Below are 22,216 nucleotides of genomic sequence, written 5' to 3'. Positions count from 1 at the left end.
TATAGTCCTGTTTAAAAGGGATACTCCTGAGTTCCATTAAAAAACTCCAAGAGTCTTTACATATTTGTTGCTCATTCTCTACTAACGGTTTTAAAATGCTGTCCACATACTTGGCACATCCATAGGTAATAGACCCACGTCCGTCAACAATAGGTCTAAAAGGGGGGTCAATAAGCCGCTTGCGAATCTTAGGGATGCCAAATAGAGATGCCATCCTAGGGGCTGGCATAATTAAAAAAATTAAGCAAATCTAAATCAATTACCTTTTCAATAAAAAGCTCATCTAATGCGGCCCTAATCCTACTATAAGCCACATTAACCTCATTAAGACAGACTTGTTGATAGATCGAGTTTTTGAGGTATTCAGTCATGCAAGACATATAGGTACTATGATTCATACAAACAAGACCACCTCCTTTAAATGGCTTCATCATTCTAATTTTACAGTCATTCAACAATCTAATAAAATCACGTTCTTTTTGACTGATGTTGTAGAAGCCTTTCTTGGCTTTTAGACCAGTATCAAAAAAAGCCCTAAAATCCAACTCACACATTTTCTCAAATGCCATAATGTTAGGGTGAAGAGGTGGATTAAAAGTACTAGAAACTCGCAATAAACTAGCAGAGGAGGAAGAAGAACCCATAATAGCATTTAAATTAATTTTCCGTACAAAAAGTTTGAGGTCCACTATAGTGTTAACCAAATTCATCCCAGAGTCAGGAACAAAGGATAAGCCTAGTGCAAAGAAGTCAATAATATCCTGAGGGAAAGTGAAATCTGAATAATTGTAAATATAAAAGTCACCAGCAGAGTTGGATAGAATTTGAGGGTCTAAAATCCCATCTCCAACTACCTCCTGCGCTGGTTCCTTCGTTTCCGCGTGTATCCTTGCTGGTTGGGCGGTCTCGAGTTGTTCTGACCATTGCCCTGATGTAAATGAAAACCCTGTTGTGAGCCCGTTGTGGATTGATTATTGTGGTTACTGTTACCGGTAATGTTGTTGTTCGTATTACCACCTGTCCGAGTTTTAGTAACAGATTGATTGTTGCCATTATTCCCATTGTTCCTAATCCTTTCACTTCTTCTTGGCAAGCTCTCTTCTCTATAGCTATCAAGTTCATGTTCACCAAGGTTAGCTTCTTCGTTGCTAACAGGGTTTTCATTAGGAACACTCTGAAAACTATTACCAAAAACTGGTGGGGGTGGGGGATAGGCAGTCCCAGAGGAATACTGCTGAACATCTCTTGCAATTTTCTTTTTCTTAGCACAAGCCAACTTATTAATAGTGGCCTCAATACTGTTGAAAATCCTCATATATTCGTATTTATAGCGAGGAAAATCAACATTCGATGTTATGTCATGCTCCAATAGTTCTAGTTCACTTTTAAAAGCTACAACCTGAGATTTATAATGTTTAAGCATTGTTTTTATGATCTCAAAGCCCTGTCTATTAAACAATTGTAGAAGCTCAACATGAAACTCGGACTGGTTAACCAACCCAACAGGATACCTCCATTGCCTGAGCCCTTTCGGTATAATTTCCTTGCTCAGGCACTCCTCCAAGTATGAGATTTCTAGCTGCAGTTTCCTGCAGCGAAATAGTTTGTAGTCAAATAAATTAATGGTAGATGAGAGATTAGTGGGTGTGTTCACTTGCATTGAACTAAAAGTTTAAAAGTGAACTAGAACTATTGGAGCATGACATAACATCGAATGTTGATTTTCCTCACTATAAATACGAATATATGAGGATTTTCAACAGTATTGAGGCCACTATTAATAAGTTGGCTTGTGCTAAGAAAAAGAAAATTGCAAGAGATGTTCAGCAGTATTCCTCTGGGACTGCCTATCCCCCACCCCCACCAGTTTTTGGTAATAGTTTTCAGAGTGTTCCTAACGAAAACCCTGTTAGTAACGAAGAAGCTAACCTTGGTGAACATGAACTTGATAGCTATAGAGAAGAGAGATTGCCAAGAAGAAGTGAAAGGATTAGGAACTGTGGGAATAATGGTAACAATCAATCTGTTACTAAAACTCGTACAGGTGGTAATATGAACAACAACATTACCGGTAACAGTAACCACAATAATCAATCCACAACGGGCTCACAACAGGGTTTTCATTTACATCAGGGCAATGGTCAGAACAACTCAAGACCACCCAACCAGCAAGGATACACGTGGAAATGAAGGAACCAGCGCAGGAGGTAGTTGGAGATGGGATTTTAGACCCTCAAATTCTATCCAACTCTGCTGGTGACTTTTATATTTACAATTATTCAGATTTAACTTTCCCTCAGGATATTATTGACTTCTTTGCACTAGGCTTATCCTTTGTTCCTGACTCTGGGATGAATTTGGTCAACACTATAGTGGACCTCAAACTTTTTGTACGGAAAATTAATTTAAATGCTATTATGGGTTCTTCTTCCTCCTCTACTAGTTTATTGCGAGTTTCTAGTACTTTTAATCCACCTCTTCACCCTAACATTATGGCATTTGAGAAAATGTGTGAGTTGGATTTTAGGGCTTTTTTTGATACTGGTCTAAAAGCCAAGAAAGGCTTCTACAACATCAGTCAAAAAGAACGTGATTTTATTAGATTGTTGAATGACTGTAAAATTAGAATGATGAAGCCAGATAAAGGAGGTGGTCTTGTTTGTATGAATCATAGCACCTATATGTCTTGTATGACAGAATACCTCAAAAACTCGATCTACCAACAAGTCTGTCTTAATGAGGTTAATGTGGCTTATAGTAAGATTAGGGCCGCATTAGATGAGCTTTTTATTGAAAAGGTAATTGATTTAGATTTGCTTAATTTTTTAATTATGCCAGCCCCTAGGATGGCATCTCTATTTGGCATCCCTAAGATTCACAAGCGGCTTATTGACCCCCCTTTTAGACCTATTGTTGACGGACGTTGGTCTATTACTTATGGTTGTGCCAAATATGTGGACAGCATTTTAAGACCGTTAGTAGAGAATGAGCAACAAATATGTAAAGACTCTTGGAGTTTTTTAACGGAACTCAGGAGTATCCCTTTTAAACAGGACTATAAACTATTGACAGTTGATGTAAAGGACTTGTATACTGTGATTCCCCAAGAATTGGGGATAGAATGGATTAGAGACTTTTTGCATGTAAGGAAAATTGACAATAACATCATTTATGTTGTAACTACTCTGTTAGAGTTAGTTTTGTGTAATAACTTTATGTGGCTTGAGGGGGATTTTTTCCTCCAAAAATCAGGGGTAGCCATGGGATCTCCCTGTGGTGGTAGTTTTGCCAATTGTATAATGGCACATTGGGAGACCACCATTGTTTTCCAAACCACTATGTTTAAGGAAAATGTAGCTTGGTACACAAGATACCAAGATGACATGTTCATTTTATGGAAAGGCCCCAGTGAAACAGTGCAAGATTTCATTGAATTAATCACGGCCTCAACTAACTTTTTGGAGTTTACATTCAATTTAGAAAATGAAACCATCAATTTTCTTGACATTAGCATTCACAAAGACGTGGTTAGAAATAGGTTTAAAAGTACAATTTATAGGAAGCCCACGTATTCCAACTCCTTCCTCCATTTTTCCAGTTGTCACCCCTACCACCAAAAGAGAGCAGTGGTTAAGGGGCAAATGGTGAGGGCAGCCAGAATGATTTCAGATGAGGCTGATTTCATGGAAGAATGTGGCCTGCTTGAAAGAATGTTTCTTAGGAGGGGTTACCCGTTGAGTTTAGTCTCTAATATTTCTATAGAGGTTATTACTAAACGGCAGAATGGCTGCTTTAAACCATTACTAGGAATAATTGGAGGTTTGGAAGAGTGTGATATTCCTGTTGGGGAGGTAAATGATTTTTTACCTAGAAATATCAACTGCCACTCTACAAGTTTTTTATTTACCTACAATTTGGATCATTCTTTTATCAGGGAAACTTTATATAAGAACTGGACCCTCATTATAGAAGATCTATTTCTACACAAAGTCCTTGGTAATAAACCAAAAATTACCTTTAGACGAGGGCAAAATTTAAAAATGTTGTTGCAATATTCCACCAATCCACCCCCTAATAAAAACAAGGGTATGTTTAAGTGTGGAAGGTGCCAACAATGTAAACATTTAAACACCAATTACCAATTTAAAATCAGGGACAGGTCATACAAAACTAAGGGCAAATTTTCATGTGACACAAAGGGAGTGGTGTATTGTGCTATTTGCCAAGGGTGTAAAGCTTTCTATATCGGCAAGACCGAGAGAAAGCTAAGGCTACGCATTTATGAACATATGTATGCTATTAGCAAGAAGGACACAACTAACGCATTGGCTAGGCACATAGTTGATTTTCCAGACCACTCCTTTAAGTTTTCAGTTTTAAAACATATAAGTACAGATGTGAGAGGTGGCCCTTGGCAAATTAATTTAGAAATAGAAGAACTAAGATGGCAAATTTCCACTGCAGCATATTTGCCCCCAGGTCTGAATGAAACAGTTTCGATCAAATGTTTCTTAAGGCTTTTGTCATTAAAAAGATGAATATGGAAAATGGAAATTGTTATTTATTTGGGAGCTTCCCTTTGTATTTAATACATATATTCATCTTTGTTTTTAAAACATTTATTCTAGCCATGTATAAATATTTGCTAAAAATTAATTAATTGTTATTTTAGATTCGTATTTTAAATGTATGAATGTAGGTTGGTATGGATTCCTGAAATCCAAGGGTTGTTCAGCTTGATTGTATACAATTGGTCTTGGCAGCAACTTTTTGGAAAAGTTTAAATAATAGAGCCTTTTACTTTAAAATTTGATTTTTATCTTAATTAATTAATTAATTGACACTTGAGTTTTTCTTTATAAGCATTTGAATGTGAGTGTTCTAGGTCTGAAGAAGGAAAAGCACAGTCTGTTTCCGAAAGCGCTTACAACATTAAATTGTTTTTTCACGTATTTCCTGCTCGCTTTTGGTTTTTTTGGATTCTAAGGTTGTGACATATTGACAGTCTGTGGGGACTCCTACCATAAGAGTACCTCACATGCAAATTTGTAGGTGCAGCCAGCTTCAAACCTTGAACATCATCAACCATGCTAATGTACCTATCCCACTGAGCCACACCAGCCACCAGATAGTGACACTTAATTCCTGACACTCTCAACAGCAGACAGACATATACACTTTTCCCCTTGCATATTGTGGTAAATAGGACATGTAGGTTGTGTGGGACACCCTGGGATTGTGCGGTTGGCTGATATATCCTTGTGAACATACTCTGTTACTGCAGGTGTCTGTGAACACTGCTGTGTTGGGGATAGGGGAGTGTAGTATTGACAGTTATGCATCTGTCCTATGATCCCACTGTTTGGCAATTCTCTTAGATACTGCAGTGGGTTTTGCTGTTTTGTGGCCTGCTGCATATTATGGGTTAGTCACTATTGGACAGAGTACCTTTTGTCACTCACAGCTGTTTGTTCTCTGCAAGTAGCCCAGTTGCCCGCTCTATTCCCTTTCATAAATGCAGGAGGTCTATACATATGCTACGATAGTCTAGCACCCTGTATATTTGTTGTAAAGGAGAGTGAATTACCTTGTGAGGTGGAGATAGCTGTGTTTCAGGGCTGACGCTGTCTAATGCATACAGTACACAGCCAATACATGGTAAGTTACAGGTTGTGTGGTGTGGCTGGCATTGTTTTTACAGGTCTATATTAGAACAGCAAAGAGACGTTTAATTGAACGCCTCTTCGTCGACACATAAAGAACAAACGCACTAAAGTGTGAATGCTTAAAACAGCAATTTCTTTCCCTGGGAAAGAAATTGCTTGGCCTTCCCCATGTGTTTGCCCCTTTCCCCATTGTAGTGCAATCTTGGATTTGATATATTTAGTTAGAGGGTGTGGGGGAGGCACAACCCCCATGTTGTGGGGTGTGGGGGCAGAGCCCCCCACATTGTAATGTTTGAAAGTGTGTGTGTTTGTGTGTTAGTGCTACCGATTTCTTTCCAAGGGAAAGTAATCGGTGTTCTGAGCGGTTGCACTTTAGTGCATTCGCTGTTTATGTGTCGACGAAGAGGCGCTCAATTAAACACCTCTTTGGTGTTATGATATTGACTCATTTTTACAATGTATGAGAGTCAGAGCGAGTCAGTCACTCAGACCATAGGTTGTCAGTGCATGTGCTATGCATTTCCTGTTGCCAAGGCATGCTTATGTCTGCCTACAGGGACAGCCTCAGGGGGTTCCTCTTTTGAGTCCCTCTGTGGGTGTGACTGTGGGTCCTTGGCACTGTTTGGGGGCTGTGTGTCCCTTCCCTCTGATGACCTGCCACAACTGTTTCCACAGGAACATATTGTGTAGCATGGCATATACTGTGAACATCTGTGCACATGTGGCTGGAGAGTACTGCAGGGCTCCACCAGATATATCAAGGCACCAGAACTGTAACTTGAGCAGCCCAAACACATGCTCTATGATGTTCCTAGTTTGTGCATGTGCCTTATTATGGCATTCTTCAGTAGGTATGTGTGCATTTCTGATGGGTGTCATCATCCAATGTTCCAGTGCATAGCCAAAATCCAACACTTTCTTCGTTGCTGGCCCCAATAAAGGCTGTTCCTCCTGTTGTTCTCCTTTGCATAGAAACCAATGTAGAATGCAAATTCCACTGGATAAACAGCCAAAAGAACCAGACAATCCATGAATATGAAAGCCAAATGTATTAGATAACAACACAGAATAACACACAAACTACTGGATTAAGCACTTTCATCTCCCCTCTGGAGACTTCATCAGAAGCAAGCCTCAGCATACATTTCGCATTGAAATAGTTGTCCATCATCCCTCATTGGATATCTAATTAACTTCATAAATTATCTAATTAAATAATTAAATCCTTAAAGTAGACTCTTACATTCCCAATTTGTATAAATATATATATAAAAAAAACATTGTTTAAAACGCAAAACTCTCTGTATAAATATATTATAATTATATATAAATAAATATGTATTATAAATAAATAAATATTTATAAAGGTTGTAATTTAAAATATCTTAACACCACATAAGAATACAACTTCTTCTTCTTCTTCTTTCGGCTTTTTCCCAGTCAGGGGTCGCCACAGCGGATCACCTTGTCCGCACATTGAATGGCAGTGGAGTTTTACGGTGTCGAGTTGCCAGCCCGGCGCCCAACCTTCCACAGAAGGCACACTCACACGCACACCTAGGGCCAATTTAGAGTGTCCAATCCACCTGCAGCATGTCTTTGGGATGTGGGAGGAAACCGGAGCACCCGGAGGAAACCCACGACCACAGGAGGACATGCAGACTCAAGACAGAAGGCACCCCAGCCGGGGATCGAACCGGAGAACCTCTTGCTGTGAGGCGGAAATGCTAACCACTGCACCACCATGGCCGCCCACCACATAAGAATACAACTATAGCAGCATAACATCCTGAGAAACTATCAACTCAGCACACACACACACACACACACAGACACACACACACACACACACACACACACATATATATATATATATATATATATATATATATATATATATATATATATATATATATGTAATCTCCATGTATTAAAAATCTAAAATAATTCATTCATTTTGTCTTTTTGGGTTGGAAGCTAGCAGTTTAAGGGCTGGGGTAATAGAGCTATGGTAATTTAACCCTAAGTTGTTACATGCATCTAATCTCAACTGCCAGACCACTTCTCAATACTCCAATTTAGTTTCCCAGTCTCCCCCTCTCACTGTGTTTCACCTCTTCCAACACCCAAAATTTATAGTCTGCCTTATCACATGTTAAAATGTGTCTATATAAAGCATCATTCTCATTTTTTCTAATTATGTCATACATATGTTCATATAAACATTCCCCGGGATTCAAGAAGCTTGCACCAGGCGCACGCATAGCGTAGGTGTTATAATGCCAAATATGGCCGCCGAGCGATTCAGGTACGATCTAATTCCACGTGCACTACCGGCGTACGCCAGATCTGCACAGCCCTCGGCGTAGGTATGCAAATCACCCCATGTGCAGTGTTCCACCATGCAAATGAAGGCATATAGCGATTCATGAAGTGGTGCAGGCGTAGCGTAAGCCCACGGAAATGTAAACCAAAAAACACGGTTTACATTTTCCCAAACATAACATCGGAGCTATGGAAGAGGGCCAGACCCAGGTATCACAACGTGAACATATGCCAATGGTGAAATACACAGCCAATGGCATAAGAAAAGATCCACAACACGTAAATAACAATATTTAATGTCATGTCCACAGTAACGCACAGCAGAACCGCAGGGCATGTGTGCGGAAGCTGTAACATAAAGAAATAATATAAAAATGTCATAAAATTGCAACGTAATAGAAATCAGGTTTACAGCATAACACACAATGGTAGGCATGGAACACCACAACCAAGGTGCAAGGGTTGCTAAGGGCTTGCGATAGTGTTTGGCGCGGTAACTATGAATTAGTAGTCAATGCCATGCAAATGAGGCAGATAATACTGAATCGCAAATGTCCCGCCGGAGGAAGGTTGTACCATATGGCGCAGCGGTATTACACCGAGGAGTGGCTCAGAGGAGATACATGACATCAGCAGAGGGGTGTGCCACTGTAGCACTAAGCACATTGGAGCATTGCAAATCTGGCCTGTCCGTTGCTAAGCAAAGCTGCAGGATAGGGGTGGGGAGGAATCGTTTAGCTGAGAGCACACATGGTGGCCAAAAGTGCATGTGTACGAGGATGAAAACGTGCCCGAAACCCAGTAATCGGACACACGCGCCGCAAACAATAGCAGAAACAGGAAGGTCAGGGGAAGGAAAGGAAATGCAGAAGGATAATTGGAGTACTAATGAGCAATCAACACCAATCAACCCACAAAGGCCAATCGACGGCAGCTGACAAGTCCACTTGCAGAAACCTGCAAAACAGGATAGGGGAGGCATGTGAATGCAAAGAAAGGAGGGGAGGTATTGGATTGCAAAGATAGGAGACCTGACACAGCAGAGCAAAGCAAACCGACAGCAGACTGGCAGTAGCACACATAACGCAAGATACGCCAGGTCCAGGAAAGCACAAATGAAAGTAGGCTGCAGGATGCACGCCAGAAAATGGTAGGTGCAATGCGCAGAAATGTAAAGGGAAGGTCAAGAGGTAATCCACGGCAGGCAAATGTAATTAAACACCAAAGGCATCACAATAGTAGTTCTGGCAGTAAAACACATGACATAACCTGTAGCTACGAATGTACATACACACCCTATGACATCATCGGTGTTCACAGCACAATAGTATAAAGTGTGTAAGCACCCAACACACACCTGTGTATTCCCAAACACTGCACCATAGGTGTAAACACACGGGGAACTTTTAAAATGTACATGTTGGGATCTGCCATAGCTGTGATTCATCAGCATGTGTTAGAGACTGACGGTGTTGTGGAGGATGATGCTGACAACCACTACAGGCCTCGGAGGAGAAGGAGAGTGTTCAGACCAAGGGTAACCTACCAGGGGCTACATGACCTGGAGATAGCAGAGCGTTACAGGGTGACAGGGACATCTTACAGCAAATAGTGGAGCTGTGCCGGCCACGCCTGAGAACCAGAAACAACAGAGGGGAACCCATCCCAGTGGACACGAAGGTATGTGTAAGCCTGCGAATACTGGCCACAGGTACCTTTCAAAGGCCAACTGGAGATATAATGGGTATCTCACAGGCATCAGCATCCAGGGTAATACACCAGTTCCTGGATGCCATGTTACCACATGCCAATGAGCAGATATACTTCTCCAGAACTCAGGAGGAGTTGGCCAGCAATATGTGTCACTTCCACCGTGCGGCAAAATACCCAGAGGTACTGGGTGCGATAGACTGCACGCACATACAAATCAAGTCACCACCCGGTGAGCAGGGTATGCGCTACATAAACCGCAAGGGATTCCACTCCATCAACTGCCAGGTCATGTGCAATGCCCAGGGCATTATCATGGATGTGTGTGCTGGCAGCCCTGGAAGCTACCATGACTCCCATATCTGGCATGCCTCACAGCTGTATCAGGTATTTGTCAGGGGGGACATCCCACATGGCCATCTCGTGGGGGATGCTGGCTATGCACTGGAGCCGTGGATGATGACTCCCATCAGAAATGCACACACACCCATGCAAGAACGCCATAATGAGGCACACGCACAAACCAGAATCATCATAGAGCGTGTGTTCGGGATGCTGAAATCATGGTTCCGGTGCTTGGATACATTTGGTAGAGTCTTGCAGTACTCTCCAGGCACGTGTGCCCACATCGTCATAGTATGTGCCATGCTACATAATATGATTCTGCGGAAGCAGCTACAGCAGGGACAAAATGATGAAGACCCTCATAGCCCACCGCAATTGCCAAGGACAGTACAGGCACAGAGGGATTCAGACCATGAACACACTGTGCCAGCCCCAGTAGGCAGATGGAGGCATGCCCAATATGCCTACGCCTTGGCAAAGAGGGAACGTATAGCATATACACTGACCGTGTAGGCCCCTATGGACTGACACCTCTCCACCTGCACACACAGTAAAATGGATGGCACACAAACATGACCACCTGTAAATTGTAATGTATAGGTGGCCCAATGTGTGACTCCTACATAGACAACCCTCAAACATTGTAAACACAACAGCCAGTGCAACACGGAATGCCAACACCTGAACAGTACATGAGTCTTACAGCATATGGTGGTGCTGTGTGCCTGTCACGTTCCCAGATATATATATATATATATATATATATATATATATATATATATATATAGATAATCAATATATATATATATATATATATTAGATATATAGATATATATATATATATATATATATATATATATATGTATATATAGATATATATATATATATATATATATATATATATATATAGATAGATATATATATATATATATATATATATATATATATAGATATATATATATATGTACACATATGCATATATATAATACAGATAGAAAGGGCAATAGAGGGATATATGGTGATATAGATGGATTCAGCGATATCTGCAAATATGATAGATAGTTCAATGACATATATAACATCTTGGAGGTACAAATAAATAGGATACCGCCAACCATGGAATGTGTAACATACCGACATGTGTAACCACGAGGCTAAAAGACCGATAGAAAACAGTACCGGAACAGTTCATCCGCGAGTAATAGTATGATGATATGAAGGGACGGTTAGTCACCGCTGATGGTGTCGCGGTCCACGTAGGTACTGTGTTCAACCATGTCTGTGAGTGCCGTAGTCTGTGTAAGTGTGCGTTGAGAGTGCCGTGTGCGTTTCTGTGTGACTGTAATGTGTGTGTGTGTCCGCAACATGTGTATGTTGGTGCCAAGTCAGAGGCAGACCAGTATGGTAGGTGTAGGTATAGCTAGCCGTAGGCATACGGTTACTACCTGTACCACAACAGGAGGGACATCCCCACCCTGGGCAGGTGTGTCCTGACATAAAACAGTACAAAGGGCAAATGTCTGAGATGGTAGGACATAAATATGTCCCATATATAATGTAACAGTCGTATTTAATAGTTATGCCTGTATGTAAGAAACTTAAATGTGACATGCAATATGATAAGTATCTAAAGTAACAACAATAGGTATGTAGTGAGGATAAAAGTATGTGATACCTGTGTACTGACCGTGGCTACGTGTTGGCCTGTAAACACTGCTTTGTGTCCCGCAAGTGTCCAACAATGACCATATGATAAGGTGGCAACCCATGGCAAACAGGCTCTTTTAACAACACAACCACAATGACTGCAAATATCTGGGACAGAAATACAAGGGATAGCTGTCACCTATACATATCCCCTGATATATCACTGCAATTACGGAGGTATACAAGTAGCAAGCTCACCTGCAAATGATATAGAAACCAATTAACAATCGTCCAACGTACAATCCCGTAACATAAGTCTACTAACTGTTAGCTCTCTAATCAGGGATGGAGCCCAAACACATATATATGGATTATGTAGAAATGCAAGGCCCACAAACCGTATATGTTACATACAACCATCGACATCCCCCACACTAGAAGCTAAAGCAATACAAACTGTAATAGCAGCACAAACATCCAGTCAGTCAATTACATCTGCAGAACCCTCAACATACCGTGTGAGAGACACAATTAAAGGCGACATGCAAAATTGCAGGCATTGTATAATGGAACAAACAGCCATGTTACAGGTATTGATTGCAATACTCCGTTAACAGACGTCGGGATGACAGGTACACCCACATGTTGAACCAAATACTCTACCTGTCACACACAATCCACGGGGGACATGAATCCAAACTATACCTGTCTCCATGCATAGCAGTTGCAGTTACTCATAACAAAACACAATACAGACCGTCTCCCCGAAGGTAGGGCAAATAGGCAACGCCCAAGTGGAGAATCCAATTATACCCCACTGTCGCCGCGTAATATGCGAATGGAGTAGCTGCACAGCTGATATGCAAGTAATTTGTCACTCAGGAACACCAATTGGTGGGAAGAATCCACATGTTTCAGGTATCGACATATATAAGGATGACTTGCCAGACATTCAAATCATATTCTCATACTGAAAAACAGTTGAAACACTGTGAGAGAGATAGAAACGAAACGCCGTAATGACAACAAGGTATGTAGAACGCCCGATATGTAAGATTATGTATAGCATGATCTGTATTAATTATTTTTACTGTATGTATAGCCTGGTTTGCATTAATTAAACGTGTCCGCAATGCATAAAGTGGGGAAAGGTATTGATGTAGTGATGTCTTGCTGAGCATACTAACGCTTGTAGAATCTGTGCGTCCAGCAGTGGGACACAAGGTACACAGCACAGACACCAAAAGGGATGCTACATGAGGCCATTAAACAGAACAATGCCATACAACCCGCCGTCAGTGGTAGGGTATGTCCAACAAGGACGTGCCATAGCAGGGGATAGTATATGTTGATATACTGTCACAGCACGCATGTGTATGGGTAAATAACGTTAATGACATATGTAAACGTGTCCGCAATGCATAAAGTGGGGAAAGGTATTGATGTAGTGATGCCTTGCTGAGCATACTAACGCTTGTAGAATCTGTGCGTCCAGCAGTGGGACACAAGGTACACAGCACAGACACCAAAAGGGATGCTACATGAGGCCATTAAACAGAACAATGCCGTACAACCCACCGTCAGAGGTGGGGTATGTCCAACAAGGACGTGCCATAGCAGGGGATAGTATATGTTGACATACTGTCACAGCACGCATGTGTACGGGTAAATAACGCTAATGACATATGTAAGGTCGTCCCGCTGAGCAAGTATGCTTTGCATCATGGGATACTATGTGAAATATGTGTAATGTATAGTATTATAGGTAGATATGACAGATATTCTACACAGCATAACAGGCATATCATGCATACCACAGGTATCATCTATTGGTATGTACAATAACAGGATACATATGGCCTGTAGGTATGGGACATAGTAATAGCATGATAGCTAAACTAAATGGAAGGGCTACCAAGTAACCATGCACAAAGGACATGTAATAGCTTCACAGGTGCATAGTGGGGTACTATGCAGTCTGTCAAGTCCATGTGTAAGCACAACTACAGTGTTCACACCAGTGGCACCTCTCCAGGGTAGTGTCCTGTGAAGAGCAGAGCCAGGTGTCACCTGCACCACTGCACAGTACAGCCACTGCAGTGATCCCAGGCCTACATGTGTCTCCCAACCACCAAGGGAGATATCACATGAACAGTGCTACTGAGTGTCCCTGCGTGATGTACAGAGGACTTATGTTCCACAGCATGGTGAGTGTCCTGTTTGGGAATGTAACCCAGAAGCACATCCCACTCATTGTGGCGTGTGTGCACATATCCATGAGCATGTTGCTCACAGTGGCCTCTGCTTATGTTGCGTATGAGGAGTATATCCATCAATAATGTTGTGGACATGGGCCCTGTCTGATCAGCAGAGGTCACCCCTGAGTATGTAGTATGCAAATGTGTACAGATGTGGTGTCCGTAGTGCAGCCGCATATTTAAACTGTTGGAGCTCAGTAAACATCATGGCGTGTTAATGTTGTGGCATGTAAAGCTGTAGCTGTTGTGTAAGGTACACCCTAAATGGGGTGGTGTACCCTTGAATGTGTGTAGATGTCTTGAGTTCAGAGGTACAATGGGTGCCTATGTACCAGTTACACACCCAGTACAGATAGGTGTGGCCACGTAGGAGGATATCCGTGCCACAGTGGCAATATGGTAACCATAGGAGTGGGTGCGACATATGTGTGTACTGCAAACATGTACAATGTGATATGTATGTAGGGGACTACCATCCAAGTGATAGTCAGTGGGTGAATGGTGAAATGCAAAGGTGATGTGCATGCACCTTGTGTCATGCAGCTTGATGCCATGATAGTCATATTATGTATCTGTCACAGCGACACCCGTATGGTTGGAGTCAGTATCAGCTGGTGGAGCAATCATGGCGCCCGGTACGTAGGGGTTCTAAAGCTAGGCAGGGAAAGTCCCCTGTGCCAGCCTGTTCCGCAGGGAAGCATATACTTAACATGAGGGGCCCTATGACTGAGACTGCGGTATGCCAAAGTACCTGACATGTAGTAGGTATTATGGTATGCTGGACTCACTGTGTGTCCTGTCCATGAGCCACATAGCATAACATCCTGAGACACAGGGTACGATGTGCAGTTGGATGTGTATGTTGTCAATACCAGAATGGGGAATGGTGCTGAAAGGCAATGAGAGGACAATGTAGGATGTGTGGACTCCCGTACCATCAGCAACTGCCCTGGTAACTGTATGAAAGGAGTCCACCATGTGTAGGGGCCATGCTCTGGCCTTAACAAGCCCAACCCAGGTGGCAGCAGAGGACGGGAGACCAACAATGTCTCTGAGAATGACGTCCTTGACGATGTGCCCCATAGCCATGCAGAACAGTCCAGTCAGGTGTGTAGGACTATAGTCCCACTCATGCAATGCAGTGCCACCTGTGTGTAGTGTGATAAATGCTGCTGTGTGCCATTCAGGGTCTACAATGTTTGAAACAAGGCTATTACTGAATATGGTGGCCTAGTGGGGAGACAAGTAATTCAGAGGTTGGTGGACATCACAGCCTGGGAAGTTGGAAGGTGACATGGGGCCAGTGTCCCAGGACACATAGAGTGTATGTCAGTACTGTGTAGGTGTGACCACAGGGACACCACAATGTTCATGTATGGATTGTGGCCCTGTAGTGAGTGAGAGGGTGTACTGTCAGCATTGAATCCATCCTCCAGCATGTTGCCAACAATACCTGGGTCTGCAATGTTCCTGAGTGACTGTTGCATGTGACAGCAGATGTGGGTGTTGCCATCAAATACTGACATACCACCATAATGCCTGGTGGTACACTCCGGAATGTGTGGCAGTCATGTTTACGTAGCTAGTCTTGGAGTATGTGATGAAGGACCCTGTGGCCCCACCATGGCTGACCAGTGAGCCACCCCACACATGGGAATGTACACTACTGTGCAACAACCTACACCCGTTGTTGTACATCATATGTCCGTGGAACATGACCACCAGAGTGGCGTCTGTTATCTGGTGTGTACCATCATGGCTCTGTGTGGAATAGCATGATCCATGCAGTTGTGTACATGCTAATTAAGTGCACTGGGGTATGTGTCAGCATTTGTATGTGCATTGTCCATCTGCACGGGTGTCATGATGTTAACAACCGCTGTCAGCAGACGTCTGTAGTAGGTGTAGTAGTACACATGTACTGTGTATGCTGTGATGGGTGTGTTTCCGGGATGTGGCTAACAAGGTAGATTAGCATATGTTCATAATCCACCAATGAGGGGATAACCCCAGGTGTGTAACACCAGTCACATGGTGGTAGTGTTCATGCCAAGGGTAATGTAGGTCTTGGAGGTGGTGTGTATGTGTTGATCCAGCAGAGTGGAGGGTATGACTCATGTATGTGTCGGTACATGAGTGGCTATCCCAGTGAAGTGTGGGGTAGTGTCAGTCACACATCAGTAGTAGCTGAGGCCCACTGTCCACTATACCACCATAGAAGGCATGTTACCCATGGGGTATGATGTTGACTCTGTCGCTTGTTACAATGTGTATAGCGGTCCCGGACACAGTTAGTTGCACGTGGAGCACCTCTGATGCATTGTGCTAAGCAACTTGCCAGGATGTGTACAAAACATAATGGGATATGGGAACCCCTCAGCTGTGGGTGTGCCAGTCCAGGTATGTGCCTGGAAGATATGGTCCGTCTATAACCTGTCATTGCAGGTGTGCACTGCAGAGCCTACAGGCAGGTCCCAGTCACTGCAGAGATGTTGGAGTGGTGCACTATAAGGTGTGCCTTGCCTGCGTGCGTCACAGGGGAAGATGCAAGCAATGTGTCACATGACCCCATGTCACGCATGCCAGTTACCGCCCTGCCGGTGACAGTTATAGGAAACTGTGCAGGACAGGCAGTATGGCAGCAGCAAGAGCCTAGCATGTGAGCTGTCCTCCCAGGGCTGACAGGTGCAAGTCTTCTGTGCCACAGTATTGTGTTTGACCAGGACAGTCATAGCGGACAGATACCACATGCCTGTGGAATGACAATAGGAGCATAGGCAACTGCTGAAGTGACACAGTTGGTCATTGTACAGTGGTATTGTGTCTGGACGAATGCAAAATGCTCCCCAGGGCTAGGCCCACACACTCAGGGCTATAAGACTGGTGAGCTATTGCATGTCCCTGCACATGTAGTCTGTGAAGTGGCATCACAGGGCAGTCACACTAACATGGCGAATGACAGACATATCGTACCTGTTGAGGTGTTGCATGGGTGCATAGGTTATGTTGCAGAAGCAGTTACCCGACAGCAAGATGTAAGCGACTAACGCCTTGTGTAGCCTGCTGTGTGGAACTGCAGTGTGACACCCTACAGAGTCAGCTATGACTGGTGTGTTGTGAATGTTATAACACACTATTGGCTGTATGTGGTGGGCACACATGAGTCTGTGGGCTATAAGCTGGTGATGTTGTCTTCCATGATGGGGGCTACCTCTGGTGCCTACAGTGAGTATGGAGACATACTGCACAGGTTGTCCTCGTAGGTGTGGCCAGTGGTGTAGATTATGTGAGACTATGTGTTGGGTGGGGTGTGTTGCGAATGTTACACATCCCCAAATGACTGTCAGGTGCAGTCAGGGTTGGCGACAGCATTACCCCCAGCCATAACTGTCAGCCTCCTGTCCCCAAAATGAGGAATATTAGCCCTCATACAGTGTGACAAATGGGCAAAACGTGGAACTCTTACAACTGGCTTACTAACAGCGTCAAGTAGGAAGGGCATATGATGGCTAAAATAGGCTGGTGTTATGTATAAAACAGATATTCCAATGAATTACTATGATTCTCATCTATCTAGACATGGCTAGCAGGTAAACTATGTACAACAATGAATGTGTGACAGACCCTTCCAATGTGGAACGTTGAGGAACATGCACCTTTTTGAACCCCAAATGAGGTACGTTCCCCGTAATGAGGTACACCTGAGAGCTATGGGCCCAGCACGGCTGCAGACGTGCATCCCCCACGGGCTGTAGTGCCGTATGTTGGGAAGTGAGCATTGAATGTGTACATGAGACAATTGCTCTATTGCCACATGTACGACATATCCCTCATATAGACAGGCAGTAGCACTGGTACGTGACAGTTGGACATGCCTGCATTTACAACCATGTCCCACAGGATATGTGCGTTACATGTGTACAACAGCTGTCGTACCTTAAGCAAGCTGGGAAGTGTAGGACAGCCAGTGTACCTGTGGGAAATGGTGTGGAATGGGCGCTATAGTAGTCATTACCGCATGACATGCTCACATGTTCTGAACAAGTGCCTAGCATGACCATACAATACAGATAGGGTGTTGGATAATATCAACCCACAAGTGGTGATGACAGTCATTTAGGGTGGCACCGCACTATAACCCTGCTGAGTATGGTGTGCATGTCCATGAACCATTAGCACTGTAGATGTTAGCAGTACAGATGTACAAGATAGCACGGATATTTGATTACAAATACCTTTGCATGTCACAGGTGTGTTCCACCAGTGGCCTGTTGACAGTCCCGCAACTACAAAAGGTGCAAGAGTGACATGTGCACAGCACATCTGTGCCAGATACAGTAGAACAGGGTTAATGTGTTGTACCCCACCCTCATTGTAGCCCATACCACACACACAAATGTTAGGCATCTGTGTATGTAAGGCTGTGAATGGCCATGACCTATCAGTTTAGCTGTGTCAGGGTTGTGAACAACATACAGAATGGGCTGTGTGTGTGAGGTGTGTGACATATGTGCACAGTCTGATTGGATGATACCAGCAGTGTCACCGCTAGGTGAACATCCCTGTACCCATAAACTGCTACCTAGGCTGTGGTCAACATTATGGACACTGTGTAAAGGATGGTGCTGTGCAGTGCACCCCCGACATGGTGACGTCTCCAGGCCCCTTAGGTAGTCATCTGAGGTACCCATGTCATGTCAGGGTGCCATCCATGAGCACGGAGATCAGTGACCAGGCATATACAGCACTGTGGTGACCAATATTGGATCACATACCACCTGTAAGGGGTGATGGCTATGCATGGATGTGCGATAACAGCCTTCACAATCCACACCTCCACTATGCAGCATGCCGTCTACCTTGCAGAAGGACATTTGCTACACCATGATGATGGACATGCTACATGTCCATATCCTGATCTATATGACATATGTCATGGACAGCCACCATCCTAATACTAGGATCGCCACAGGCTGGACAGATCCCTGTGCCATATATGTGACATACTCCCACCATACCATGCAACCCTGTCCATCAAAGCTGCAGATGTCATCCCAGTCATACATGGTGTGATGGCCGCATGGTAGATGTACTATCAACTGACTGGATCAGTAATGTGGCACTGATGCAGCTTGCGGTGGCACAATGGCCATCTGTAACAGTGTGGAAACCATGCCTGCACATGCTATGGTTGATGACCATCCCTGCGAATGTCGTCTGTCTATCCATTGTCCCATGTCTATCACATGTGTAATACAGGCGATCCGTGTCAGGATGTTGAACAGTTGTACAGTGCTGTGTGGATGTATATGGCAAAACACATGCATGTACAGGTGTCCATGCGTATGTGTGCATTGTCACTGCTCAAGACCATTCCGGCTGTGTCTGTGTTGATATGTGACATATACACAGCATCCAGGTCAACAGTAGTACCGTGGACACATCGAGGCATGTGAAGATAGGTAAGAACACAAGTGCAGGCAAATAGACATGCCCACAGCAAGACAGCATGTACATGGAGTATGAACACTGTAATGAGGTGACACACATATATGGTGATGATATCCAATGCATAATGGGTGTGACATGTGTGACACAAACACGTCAGTTGTGTCAGTGTCATGGTGCTTTGCAAAGATAACTGTGCAGATGCAGTAGATGTCATAGAAATGTATGTGCAGCAGTATCTCTGTACATCTCTAAAACTGTGACCTGTCACCATCATTATGTTTTACAAATAATGCCCCATACACGCCTCCCAGCATACACCCACCAGGAGGATGATGTCCTCATCCCACAGCTCCATGACAACTATGACTTGTTGTTCAGCCATGTGCCACAGCATGCCCAGCAGTGGGATGACCTGTGGCAGGATCTACGTAGGAGGGTGAACGATGTGGGTGGCCATAACCGCACCTACCAGCAGGTGTGCAGACACTGCACGGACCTGATACAACATGCAAAACAGCGTGCCACTGCAATCGCCAGGGAACAAGGTGGAACAGGTGGTGGGCCACCAACCCAGCCCCCACTCACACACACCAAGGAGCTACTGGCCAGTCTGGGGACACCCAGGGAACAGCATCCAGAAACACTAGCTGCCATCGTGGAGGTGGGTGTCTCCCAATCAATGAGCCTGGAGTTGCCTGGTAAGTCAGTAATGCACATGTGGCTATTATATCCCATGTAGTTGAATGTGCCACTGTACATAATGTAAATTAACAACATATGCCAGGTATGTGGACACACATGCTGCATACTACAGTATGCTACATTGTGTATGCACACATGTGCATACTATATGCTATTACACTGGTGAATGTGTGCACATGCACAGTGCAACCTGTGGCTGTCATACAGTCATGGATAATGTTCATACTGGTGTGTCACCCCTATACAGGTACCTCTGGCATGCCGCACAGACATGGGTCCGTTGCAGGTGAGACTGTCATCAGTATCAGGCATGTTACAGTGTAGATCTATTTGCCATGTGGCCAGTTAACACTTGCACACCTGATGTTTGTTCCAGTCACGATATGCAGGTCGCACCACCATGCATTCACACACGCCACCCATGTGCAATATATTCACACGTAATGATACACAGACATGAAACCACAGTACTTGTCATTGCGACATGTGTGGTCAGCTGCGCATACAACGGTGGAGGTGTTCTACAATGGAGGCATATGTAGTATGCATTGGAACAACATGTGTAGTACGCACACAGTACCACACAGTGAGCTGTGATATGGGCAGCCCACAAGTGTCACCATTGTGTCATATGCCCCTGCATCGGGTGCACACATTGTGATGTGCCACCTGTCATGTCCCAGACATGTAGTGTTCTGTCTGCAATATTGTCACACTATCACATGACCTATACCCCACATACCAAACATACAACCCGTTGTCTGCATAGACCTGTGGAATGTGACATATCTGACATGTATGGGTGTATGTCATATGGGACTGCACAGACATGTGGAGAAGATGCCCATCACACACAATTGGCCACCACATGTGCACACATAGCCATGGGGGATGGCCAGAGACATGTAGCCACACAGTACATGGGATGTGTATACACCCTGTTGCACATTGTCCACACATGGTCCAATTATAGCCTTAGCTGACCGATTATACAATTGATGTGGTACAGTGGACAACCTAAAAGCCTGTGCACAGCTACTGGAGGTGTCACTGAAGTCTACCATATATGATCTGTCGAACATCATGACTGTGTTGCAGTTATGGCTATGCAATGTGTACATATTATGCATTCTACAGCAACATACATGCCTCATGTTGCCATGCAATGGCACAGTGTCTGTACTTCACACTGTATAGCAATGTAGACGGCTCACACTACCCTCCCATGCTCATGCACATTTTCTAAACATGCATTCTATCTGTAGGGCATACACATAACACTGCAATGTGAAGCCCATTATTATGCTGTACATGTGTCAGGACACCATTGTGTCAAACATGTATGCATGTTAATGCACATGTCAGCAAATTACATGTCAAGGTCACGTCAGCCATGTGTACTGTTATCCTGTTCTGGACAACATGGTGTATCACGGGGATGCATGCATACTACCATGATTGTGTGAACTGCATGGCTACTGATATGACACCTGCTTGCTGTAGTGTGCACCCCAGGGAGGTATGCTTACTAACACTATTAATGTCTGAGCTGCATGCCGTCTGCTCTATTGCAGGCATGCTGCATGCCATCTGACAAATCACATGCATGGTGTGTCTGTGTGTGTCTGTGTGTGTGTCTGTGTGTGTGTGTGTGTGTGTGTGTGTGTGTGTGTGTGTGTGTGTGTGTGTGTGTGTGTGTGTGTGTGTGTCTGTGTCTATTGTACTTTACAGTATTTCTTTGCATTCACAGGTGATGTAGGTGCGTTACCCTCCTGCGGTCCATCTGATGTTAGTGTCCCCACAGATACTAGCGGTGATGAACATATGCATGAGGTACAGGCAGGGTTGTCAGGGGCTGAATCTGTGCCAATGCTTACCATCCCAGCTATGTCCCCCTCTTCCCCGCACACAGTTCTGCTGCCAACACATACCGCATCACCGGTGGCCATAGAGGAAGGACAGTCAGCTTCTGTTGGCATGGAAAAGGAATGTGTGGTGGCTACTACAGAAGGTGTGTCTACACACCATAGTGTCAGTGTAATGACTGCAGATGTGCCACACAGGCATGTGGCTGGTGCTGCTCGTAGGAGAACCTCTGGCAGACATGCACCT

The sequence above is a fragment of the Protopterus annectens genome, chromosome 2.part2, assembly GCF_019279795.1.
Source record: "Protopterus annectens isolate FY-2018-M chromosome 2.part2, PAN1.0, whole genome shotgun sequence".
In the NCBI taxonomy this organism is placed as follows: Eukaryota; Metazoa; Chordata; order Ceratodontiformes; family Protopteridae; genus Protopterus; species Protopterus annectens.
The sequence above is the reverse complement of the archived record's forward strand: the minus strand, read 5'-3'. Positions refer to the sequence as shown.